This window comes from Vulpes lagopus, chromosome 3, assembly GCF_018345385.1.
Source record: "Vulpes lagopus strain Blue_001 chromosome 3, ASM1834538v1, whole genome shotgun sequence".
In the NCBI taxonomy this organism is placed as follows: domain Eukaryota; kingdom Metazoa; phylum Chordata; class Mammalia; order Carnivora; family Canidae; genus Vulpes; species Vulpes lagopus.
The window spans coordinates 78053421-78065569 of record NC_054826.1 but is presented as its reverse complement, the minus strand read 5'-3'; the positions used below and the strand labels follow the sequence as shown (position 1 = coordinate 78065569).

The 12149-nt window shown below is 38.4% G+C and overlaps 1 non-coding gene across 1 annotated transcript; it reads left to right on the top strand.

Annotated features, from left to right (window-relative positions):
- The first annotated feature begins 287 nt into the window (after positions 1-287).
- Positions 288-394, top strand: LOC121488421. Its single transcript, XR_005987050.1, has one exon. It is a non-coding gene; the product is annotated as a U6 spliceosomal RNA (small nuclear RNA).
- The last annotated feature ends 11755 nt before the right edge of the window (positions 395-12149 follow it).

Sequence of the window (12149 nt, the reverse complement as noted above, 5' to 3'; positions counted from 1 at the left end):
AGGTAAAATGAAGAAAACTACCTACATATATCTGTCTATATTCATATAGGTGGTAAATATGATGTCTTACAATAACAACCACATGCCAAAAAAGTCACTATAGATCTAAATCAAAGTATAAAGTGTGCAATCACAAAAGAAGCCTTTAGGGGTTATAAATTGTATTGGAAAATGTACCAGCAGAAAGTCCAGAGGGGTTGAAGAGAGAAAAGAGACCCTCGTGTTTCAATTGGAAAAGACTGCATGGAGAAAGTCAAACATGAACTAGGTATTAAAATACACATAGGGTGCTCGCTTCGGCAGCACATATACTAAAATTGGAACGATACAGAGAAGATTAGCATGGCCCCTGCGCAAGGATGACACGCAAATTCGTGAAGCGTTCCATATTTTTGTGAAGAAGCTCTATGACATCGATGTGGCCAAGGTCAACACCTTGATCAGGCCTGATGGAGAGAAGAAAGCATATGTTTGACTGGCTCCTAACTATGATGCTTTGGATGTTGCCAACAAAATTGGGATCATCTAAACTGAGTCCAGCCGGCTATAAATCTAAATATAAATTTTTTCACCACAAAAAAAATAAATAAAATAAAATAAAATAAAATACACATAGGGCAGCCCTGGTAGCATAGCAGTTTAGTGCCACCTGCAGCCTGGGGTGTAATCCTGGAGACCGGGGATTGAGTCCCACGTCAGGCTTCCTGCATGGAGCCTGCTTCTCCCTCTGTCTGTGTCTCTGCCCCTCTCTCTTTGTGTCTCTATGAATAAATAAACAAAATATTTAAAAAATAAAATAAAATAAAATACACACAGTAAGGAAAGAAAGACCTGTCATAGTTGCCTGTTCAACTGCACTAGCATAAACCAATAGCTTTACTTCTTCAGAAATGTTTGAATGTAGATCAAAGCAGCCAAAGAACTCAGTGTGAAATGGAATTTCATGACAGCCTTCCTTTTTTGCAAATGCCATCATATTTTCTTTATCTTCACTAATCACTTAGGCAATCATTTTAACCCAAATGACTTAAGAAATATCTTTGCTCCTGGGGTACCTGAGTGGTTCATTTGGTTGAGTGTCCAACTCTTGATTTCAGCTCAAGTCGTGATCTCAGGGTCATGGGATCAGGCCCTGGGCTGGGCCATGCTCAGCTCAGAGTCTACTTGTCCTTCTCCCTCTGTTCCTCACTCAGCTAGAGCTGTTTCTCTCTAAAATAAAATCTTTAAAAAGAAAAAGAAAAGAAAAGAAATATCTTTGCTCTTATTCCATTTGCATGATATGCCCTCTCTTTTCTTTCGTGTATGTGTCTAATGTCACTTATTCTCAACATCCACCTAAAATGCTATTTCTTCTGAGAAGCCAATGACAATCTACATATTCAAGGAATAAATATGAAATATCTTACAAATGCTTTGGATACCAATATGAATGTAAAAACAGTAAATTCTAAAAACATAAAATGATTCCAGCTTAGCTGAAAAACTAATAATAATACAAACTGTAAAAGGAAATAAAGCTAAAATATAAGTATGTGCAAAGTACAGTGGTTTAATCAATCCAAATCCTGTTCATGAGGGCTAGAGAAACCATCTTTACAGGAAAACTGGCATTTGAACTGGTAGATGAAGGATAAGTGAGATTTTCCCAGTCAGAGAATTAGAAGAAAGAAATTACAGACTGGGGGAGAAAACCCCATTGAAAAAAAAAAGTGAAGAGGGATTAGTTTGCATTGTGTGCTGGTCTCAGATGAAATTATTCAATGTAGTTCTTCTTGACCCACCCTGAATATCTTCTGGCACCATCATTCATCATTCCCTACTCATGCTCTGGAGTCAGCTATTCCAGTCTAATTCAGCTCCCATACCAAACTCTCTCTTGGAATGAGCTCTCTCTTCTTCGAATGCCTCCCCACACCTTTTTTCTTTTTTTCTGGATAAACCAATTTCTTCAAGAATCAAAGAATTACTTCAGATATTGCATCATCTGGGGACCATCTCTACTCCTTCATTTGCAGCCTGCAGGACTATGCTTATTTTTTTGCCCAAGTACTTATTTTTTTTAAGATTTTATTTATTTATTCATGATAGAGAGAGAGGGAGGGAGGCAGAGACACAGGCAGAGGGAGAAGCAGGCCCCACCCCGGGAGCCTAACACAGGACTCGATCTCAGGACTCCAGGATCACACCCTGGGCCAAAGGCAGGTGCCAAACCGCTGAGCCACCCAGGGATCCCTGTCCAAGTACTTATTATACTAAGCGTTTTCATTTAGGCTATAAAGTCTTTTCTATTTCTCTGCTATCTAATATTTGTTGAGTGAGTGAAGCAATCAACAAATAAAGCATAACACCTATTAAGTACCAGAAACTATGGTAGACAGGGGTAAGTGGAGAGGGGATGTAATAAGAAGGGATGCTCTTAAGGAGTTCACAGTCCAGGTAAGTCATAAGTGGCATTATCAGTGGCTGAGGATGCAAGAATAAGAGTAGGGGACACTGAGCTGTAGGAACCATTGGCTGGCACTGGAGGGAGGAGACAATAAGGGAAAAAACTTATTTTTTTCCCCAGTATCTACTAACACAAAGACTGAACACTGGTAGACCCATGACCAAAAGAACAATTGGCAGTTTCTGTTTGTCTCTTTAAGCTAACATTGAAAAATCAGAAGATTTTATGTAATAAGATGGATTTCTTCTTCATTTGAATAATTTGGTAACATGGAATCACATCTTCAGATGTGAGGAACACCTGCCTTTTTCAGATAAGGTATTAATTCTTGCATTTAATATTTTTATATTAAATGAACTTATTTTAGTTAAGAGATGTGTGATTGGCAACTAAGATGGTGGCATAGTAGGAGGACCCTAGACTTGCCTCCTCCCTTGAACACAGCTAGATTACCTATTACATCATTCTGAATACCCAAGAAATTGACCTGAGAACTGACAAAACAAACTGCACAAGTAGAGGGAGAGAAAAGGCCACATCAAGGATGGTAGGAAGTGCAGAGACATCGTTTGAGGGAGAAACAGATCTCAGGTACTGCAGAAGGAAGATAGCTCTGGTGACAGAGAAAGGTGAAAGAGTAGGATACACAGGGGTATGTACAAGGAAAACACTCCCCCAAAGCCACTGGCTGAGAAATCAAGAGGGGCTGATTTTTGTGAGTTTTTGCAACCAACTGGCTCAAAGACTAGATATTTAGAGGTCAGCAAGCTTGGCTGGGATAGAGCCCTGAGAGTGCTGTCCTGCTCCTGGAGAGAAGGCACACAAAGCAACCTTGGGGCAGATGGTACTATCTGAGAATAGCTTAAAGCATGAGAGGAGAGATTACTAGCTCTTCTTGGAGCACATCTAGGAGATGTGGCAGTCATAGAGTACCCTCTTCTGGAACAAAAGAGCCAGAAGGTGTGTGCCATTTCCCTCCTCTGACCCTCAGCATGGGCACAGAGACACCTGCTAAGGGCAGGTAACCTGGATTCTGGCTATTTAGCCTGCTTTGCTCCATATCCCAAACCCCTATATCTTGATGCCACTGCCCTTCTCAATCAAACTTGCATCAGTCCCAGCATGGCAAGACCCTACCCTAGAAAATCAGCCCAGGACCCTGACCACAGCAAATCTCTAAAGCCTGGAGTTTTGAAATTCAGCAGGCTTGGCTGGGATAGAGCCCAAAGTACACTGTGCTGATCCAGGCAGACAAGCAACCCAGAGACAGACAGTGATCATAAAAATATTTGGGATATACAAGGGGGAAATTATTCTCTCCTCTGGGAGTGCTTCCCTGAGAGAGCAAGCATGAGGTCCCCTCTCTGGGGACAAAGGAGCTGGCTGGTGTCATTTCCCTCCCCTAGCCCTCAGCATAAACCAACTTCAATAAACATCACAAAGCCAATACTGGCTGCCTCACCTGCTTACACCAAGTCCCACCCCCCTTTGCTCTACTGGTACTGCTTTTCTCAGGCAAGTGTGCCTAAAGACCAGGGTGGCAGCTTCCTTCCCCAGGAGACCAGCACAAACATTTGCATACACCATGTCTACCAACCATAGAGTTCTACAAGGCTTCGGTTCGTGTGAAAGTAGCATCAGGGCTCATTTAACAATCAGACCAGACCACACCTAGTTAAAACTCACCAAACTCTAGTCAAGGCCCCAGAACTGCCCACTGCAAGCAAGAATAACCTCTGAAGATGACTGACCTGAGGGATATAGCAGCCAAAACAGCAGCAGTATGCATGCAGCACACACCAGGCCCAATTTCTGAAGCTCCACTCCCTGGACATTATATGACCTCTTTGTAAAGTCATTACTTTCTGGAGCGGGAAACATAACAAACTTCCCTGACACAAAAGAAGGCAGAGACCTAGACAAAATGCCAAAGCAGAAGAGTCATCCAAAAAGAGCAAGAAGTGGTCACAGCTAGAGATCTAATCAAAACAGATACAAGTAATATGCCTGATGGAGAATTTAAAGCAACAATCCTAAGGATACTCACTGGGCTTGAGAAACACATGGAAGACCTCAGGGAGACCCTTACTATGGAGACAAAAAAGTTAAAAAAGCAACCAGGCAGAAATTTGAAAATGTAGTAACTGAGATCTGAAACAGACTGGATGCACTGACCACAAGCATGAGAAAAGCAGAAGAACAAATAAGTGATATAGAAGATTTCGAATTATGGAAAATAATGAAGCTGGACAAAAAAGAGAAGAATTATGGATCATGAGAGCAGACTTTGGGAACTCTTCATATCATAGAAGACCCAGAAGAAGAGAGAGAAGAGAGCAGGTTTATTTGAGGAAATAATAGCTGAAAGCTTCCCTAACCTGGGGAAGGAAACTGACATATAAATCCAGGGAACTTGGATCAAAATATCCTGTATTTTGATTCAAGATATCCTGTATTTAAATTTGCAAAATACAGTGATAGCAAGACAAAAGAAGTCCCTACTTACAAGGGAAGATCATTAGGCTAGCTGCAGATCTTTCCACAGAAACTAAGCAAGCTGGAAGAGAAAGGCATGATATATTCATTGTGCTGAATGGGGAAAATTTGCAGCCAAGAATATTCTATCCAGTGAGGCTGTCATTCAGAATACAAGAAAAGGTAAAGAATTTCCCAAACAAAAGCTAAAAGAGTTCATGACCACTAAACCAGCCCTGCAAGAAAAATTAAAGGAGACTCTTTGAGTAGGAAAGAAAGACTAAAAGAGACAAAGACTAAAAAGGAACAAAGAAATCTCCAGAAACAATGACTTAACAAGTAATAAAATGGCACTAACTACAGATCTATCAATAATTACTCTGAATGTAAATGGACTAAATGCTCAAACCAAAAGACATGGGGTGTCAGATTGTATTAAAAATAAAACTCATCTGTGTGCTGCTGACAAGAGACTCATTTAAGGCCCAAAGACACTTGCAGATTGAAGATGAGATATGGTGAAACTTTTATCATGCAAATGGACGTCAAAAGAAAGCCAAAGTAGCAATACTTATCTCCAAAAACTAGATTTTAAACCAAAGGCTCTAATAAGAGATGAAGAAGGGCACAATATTATAATAAAGGGCACTATCCAACAAGAAGATCTAACAACTGTAAGTATTTATGTCCCCAACATGGGAGCACCCAAATATAAAAAACAATAACAAATAAAGGAACTCATTGATAATAATACAATAGTAATAGGGGACTTTAACATGCTACATACCACAATGGACAGATTAAGCAAAAAAATCAACAAGGAAACATTGGCTTTGAATGACACACTGGACCAGATGGACTTCACATATATATTCAGAACATTTCATCCTAAAGCAACAAAATACACATTTTTCTCAAGTGCCTGTGGGACATTCTCCAGAATTGATTGCATACTGGGTTACAAATCAGGCCTCAACAAGTACAAAAAGACTGAGATGATACCATGCATATTTTCACACCATACTACATGAAACATGAAGTCAACCACAGGAAAAAAAATTGGAAAGATCACAAATATGTTGACGTTAAACAACATGCTACTAAAGAATTAACGGGTCAACCAGGAATTCATTTTTTTTATTTTTTTTTCAACCAGTAATTCAAAGAAGAAATTTAAAAATACATGGAAACTTGACATTTAATTTCAATGAAAATGAAAACACAATGGTTCAAAACCTTTGGGATGCAGCAAAAGTGGTCATAAGAAGAAAGTACAGAGCGAAAGTACAGAGCAATTCTTTTCCTCAAGAAGCAGGAAAAATCTCAAATATACAACCTAATCTTACAACTGTATCAGCTGGTAAAAGAACAACAAATGAAGCCTAGAGCCAGCAGGAAGAAGGGAAATAATAAAGACTAAAGCAGAAATAAATGACATAGAAACTAAAAACAAAAACAAACAAACAAAAAAAAAACCAGTAGAACAGATCAAAGAAACCAAGAGCTGATTCTTTGAAAAAATTAATAAAATGCATAAACCCTCCAGCCAGACCTATAAAAAGGTAAGAGAAAGACCCCAATACATAAAATCACAAATGTGAGAAGAGAAATAACAACCATCACCACAAAAATAGAAATAATCATAAGAGAATACTATGAAAAATTATATGCCAACAAATTGGACAATCTAGAAGAAATGAAAAAATTCCTAGAAACATATAAACTACCAAAACTGAAACAGGAAGAAATAGAAAATTTGAACAGACTGATAACTAGCAAAGAAATTGAATCAGTAATCAAAAATCTCCCAATGAATAAAAGTCCAGGGCCAGACAGCTTCACAAGGGAATTCTACAAAACATTAATTTTTTTTCTTAAAGATGTGTTACTTTATTTGAGAGAGAGAGAGAGAGAGAGTGCACCTGCATGTGAGCAAGCACAAGGAGGATGGGTGGAGCAAGAAGGAGAGAGAATCTTTTAAGCAAACTCCCTGCTGAGTGCAGAGCCTGACAAGGGGTTCAATCTTAGAACCCTGAGATTAAAATCTGAGCTGAAATTAAGAATCAGTCACTTAATCCAGTGTACCACCCAGACACCCCTCTACCAAGCATTTAATGAAGAGCAAATATCTATTTTCTCAAACTATTCCAAAAAATGGAAATGGAAGGAAAACTTCCAAACTCATTCTCTTAGGCCAGCATCACCCTGATTCTGAAATCAAAGACTCCATTAGAAAAGAGAACTAAGACCAATATTTCTGAGGAACACGGATTCAAAAATTCTCAACAAAATACTATCAAATCGAAGTCAATGGTACATTAAGAAAATCATTCACTACAACCAAGTGGGATTCCTTCCTGGGCTGCAAAGGTGGTTCAATATCCATGAATCAATCAAATGATACACTGCATTAATAAAAGAAAGGATAAGAGCTGTATGATCCTCTCAACAGATGCAGAAAATGCATGTGACAAAGCACAACATCCATTCGTGATAAAAAAAAAAACCTCAACAAAGAAGATTTAGAGGGAATATCCTTCAACATAATAAAGGCCATATATGAAAAACCCGCAGCTAATATCAGTCTCAATGGAGAAAAACTAAGCTTTTCCTCAATGATCAGGAACAAGACAGGGATGTCTACTCTCACCACTGTTATTAACACAGCACTGGAAGTCCTAGCCTCAGCAATCAGACAGCAAAAAGGCATCCAGATCAGTAAGGAAGAAGTAAAACTTCACTATTTGCAGATGACATGATACTCTGTATAGGAAACTCAAAAGATTCCACCAAAATATTGCTAGAATTGACACAGGAATTCAGAAAAGTCTCAGGATACATAATCAATGTACAGAAATTTGTTGCATTTCTATACCAATAATGAAAAAGCAGAAAGAGAAATCAAGGACCCAATATCATTTACAATTGCACCAAAACCCATAAGATACCTAGGAATAAACCTAACCAAAGAGGTAGAAGATCTGTACTCTGAAAACTCTAAAACACTGATGAAAGAAATTGAAGATGACACAAAGAAATGGAAAGACATTCCATGCTCATGGATTGGGAGAACAAATATTGTTAAAATTAACCAAAAAATGTAAAAAGGCAAGTCATACACAAGGACCCCCCAAAATGATCAATAATCAGGTAGAAGATGCTCAATCTCTTGAATAATCAGAGAAATTCAGATTTTAAAATAATAACTTGACACTCATCTGATTATCAAAAAAGACTGGCAATACTAAATGTTTGGAGAGAATGAGGGAGTAAAAGTTGGCACAAAAGTTTAGAGTAATTTGGCAATATTGAGTGAGGTTAAAGATGTGTATATTCTATGACCCAGCAATTTCACTTCTAGAATTAACCCAGAAAAACTGCTTAATTGTAAGATCCAAAAAGCAATATCCATCAGAGACACAGTAATGGCAAAAAAACTGAAACAATCTAAATGCCCATGGACATGAGCTAATGGGTAAGTTGTGGTATATTTACACAGAAATTGAAATTATTTAAATTGTATATGCATCAAAATTGATAATGCTCTAAAACATTTTTTCTTGAGCAAAGAAAGGAAATTATTGATTGATAAAGTGTGATACCATTCATGTACAATTTTAAGACACAAACCAATATGATATACAAGCCAATGTTATATATAACTAATATTTTGATATTGATATAGTTATATATCTAATGTTCTATACAGTTATGTATTCACAAATGTGTGACCAAGTTGTAAAAACATGCAACTGAGTCACATAAAACTTCAACATAGGAGCTATCTCTCCAGAAAGAAGTAGGGGAATGAGATGTCTAACTTTATTTTTAGGTGTTTTTTTTGGGGGGGGGGGACTTTATTTTTAATAATAAATATTGCAAAATATAAATATTCATTATATCTGAGTGGTGGACATTATATCTGGGTTGAGAGTCTTTATATAATTTTGACTTTTCCATATGTGTAAGATATGCCACAATTTAAAGAGTGAAAGAGAAGCAGACAAGCCTGATGTAGTACCAAAGACTTGGTCATCACTAGAAAGGAATAATTTTAAGTAACACATGATTTTCTGCTCACATTCTTCATTGAGCCAAGTCTCCACTCTCCCCATGTGCTCACTCCCAAAGTTTGCTTGAGAGTATTGGAGGTGAGGAAAGGGACGGGGGGAAATTCTTCTAATGTAAAATGAAGGAATAGTATAGTTTTCTTAAATTCTAGAAGACATAGTGACGCAAGGCATGGTAGGGCAAATTTTTCTCACACATTTCCTTTTTGAATCCTGGTATGTATTGTATTAGGGCCATGAGAAGAGAGAGAAGCCATGGTAATGTAAATAAAAGCCAAGAAGGAGATAGATAGGAGGCTAATTTTTTTTTTTTATTTTATTTTTTTTTTAAATTTTTTATTTATTTATGATAGTCACAGAGAAAGAGAGAGGCAGAGACACAGGCGGAGGGAGAAGCAGGCTCCATGCACCGGGAGCCCGACGTGGGATTCGATCCCGGGTCTCCAGGATCGCGCCCTGGGCCAAAGGCAGGCGCCAAACCGCTGCGCCACCCAGGGATCCCAGGAGGCTAATTTTTTAAGTATAGTTCATATTACATTGGTTTCAGGTGTACAACATAGTGATTCCAGAACTCTATACTATGCTATGGTTACGCTATGCTCACCACAAATGTAGCTACTATTTGTCACCATATAACTTGACAAGAGGCTAATTTTAACAGTCCAAAATGTTAACTTTCTTTCAGGTACTCCACCATAAGACCAGAGTACAGAGCATGCTGCTTCTCCCTTGTTTGTCCTGTTTCAGAATCTGAAAATCCCTGGCCATCTGATAACCCCAGCAATAAGAATAAGCGAAGCCCTGGGAATGACGGATTTGAAAGGCCTGAAAAAAGGAGGAGAGGAAAGGAGATAGAGTGAGCCAAGTTTGGGGGCAATTATGGAGAGATTGGTCATATAGAATCCCCCTAAATCTGGGAAATAAGACCATGTCTGAGCCTTTCGGAAAAGATGGAGATATACTCCACAGTTTCTTGCACCACGCACAGTGTAACCTCAGGGCGCAGCGCCCCAGAAAGCACAGTGCCATTGAAGTGATGTAGAGATTCAGGGTATGAATGGTTGTTCGTTTTGGGAAGTCTGGTGAAAGTAGCAGCGGCAGGGCTTGTTGCCCATAACAAGTGCCCTGAGGAAGCAACTCTCCTATGGGCACTGAATGCAGCAGCGGCTTGGCACCGAGCCCAGTGACAACACTGGAGTCAGGGACACACACAGTACACATACTAATGGAGGGTTTCAAATGGAGGACTACAGAGGAGCCCTTAGGATTCTATGATCTGGAGTTGGATGATTTCCATGCTCTTATCTATGATGAGTCTGTGCTCCTAAAAGAGTACTGGTTGTTTTCCTTTGTTATATATGGTATGGCTTTGGTTCTGGAGTTTGTACATTTGGGAAGATTCAGCACATAGCATATTTCTTTAAGACATGTGTGTGTTTGTGTGTTTGTGTGTGTTGTTTGACATAAAAAGTAGTGATAACATGTAAGTACTTCTTTCCAGGCAGCTCAAAAGAGAGATAAAAGACTGATGAAGGAAATTTGGCCCAATGCATTCCAGATGTTAAATTATTGAAATTCTTCTGAACCAGGAAGGAGATGAGTGCCCACTGCTCAGAGATGTGCTTCAAGTGCAGATACTTCAAGTGCTGCCACAGCTTTCTTGGGTCTTCCCCCAAACTCTGCTCTCCTACCCAGGTCCCTATGATCTAATTACAAGGTCTCCACAATCCTGTTCCAATATTACAGTACAAAGAAATTATCATAAAAAGGTCTCTACTATTTCTATTTTAGTTTTTGCATTGCTTTACAAAGCTTTGTTTCACCCTCTCCTACTAGATAAACTCCTTTTTTTCCTTCCCTTTTCTACTACTCATATCTAGCTAGCACTTACTTTTCTCTCTATACTTATCTCCACCAAGCTCATTTTCTCCAGATAACCTTTATAAGACTAAGACATAAAAAGCGCTGAATCTTTCATGAGAGAAATGCCCAGCACATAGACTGTCCAGTTTCTAGATGGCCTTGGATCACTTATGCAGGCCTTGAGAGTGATTGAGTAGAGAAAGGAAGGTGAAGTTTCTTCAAAAATACATTTCTCCTAATCTCCTTAGTTCCTTTCCTTTCAATTCTGACTTATTTTCGTTACCAGGTATTTTATACCTTGGGTTCTCTCCACTAGTCAGGAACAGGGACTGTCAGCCCTGAGGTGTAGACTTGGACATACTGGGGCACCTGGACTTTAAACTGCCTTTCATCTCTTGGTGTGCATCTATTGGGGGCAGGAACATGGCCAATTTGTGTTCTGTTTTCTCTTCTCTTGAAAAGTATGAGGAATGTATTTTTTCCCCTAATTCAGCTGCTTTCCTCTAAACATATTGTCTCATTTTTAGAATAGGTAAATTTTTTTCAAATTTGTTTTGTCCACAAAAGGTACTAGGAATAGTCTTTAAATGGGTCGTTCCATCAAAGCCTGCTAAAATTGGGTCAATTCTCTGTTTAAAGCAATATAAAGGTCAAATAAAAGCAAAATTGAAATCTCATTATTTCAATAGGTTGAATGAAATAAGTGAAATCTTCCTCAAATAAATAAGTAAATTTTCTTAGAAGAACTAACCAGGAATTTGATTTTAATACTTAATGGTATTTTTCCCAGATGACGTAAGAATGAATGGCTCCTTTAGATTCAGGACTCTTAATATTTACACTAGTTAACATTAGCTGGCATTGCTAGAGAGATTAGCCACTGATCCTGATTCCTAAATCAGTTCAGAGCACACTATTTAGAGTTGCCTGTAGAAAAAGCAGCTTAATTACAAATTCCTGAAATTTATGGCTTCCACTCTGGTTCATTGCTTTTGTACACATTTCACTGTAAGCAAAGCTCAGAATGGTTAAATAATTTGCGCACATTCACATAATCAGACAGGTCAAGATTCAAACCCAAGTCTCTCTGACTCTAAAAATCAGAGCTAAAAAAATAAATAAATAAATAAATAAATAAATAAATAATAATAAAAAAAATCAGAGCTGTTGCACACAATTCCATTTTTCACTCAATCCCAGACAAAGATGAATGCTAAAATTATTATCTGCTGTATTTCAAAAGGAGAGAGAACATTTTGGATGAAGTCTGGCTGAAAAGTCCATAGTTTCTCTCT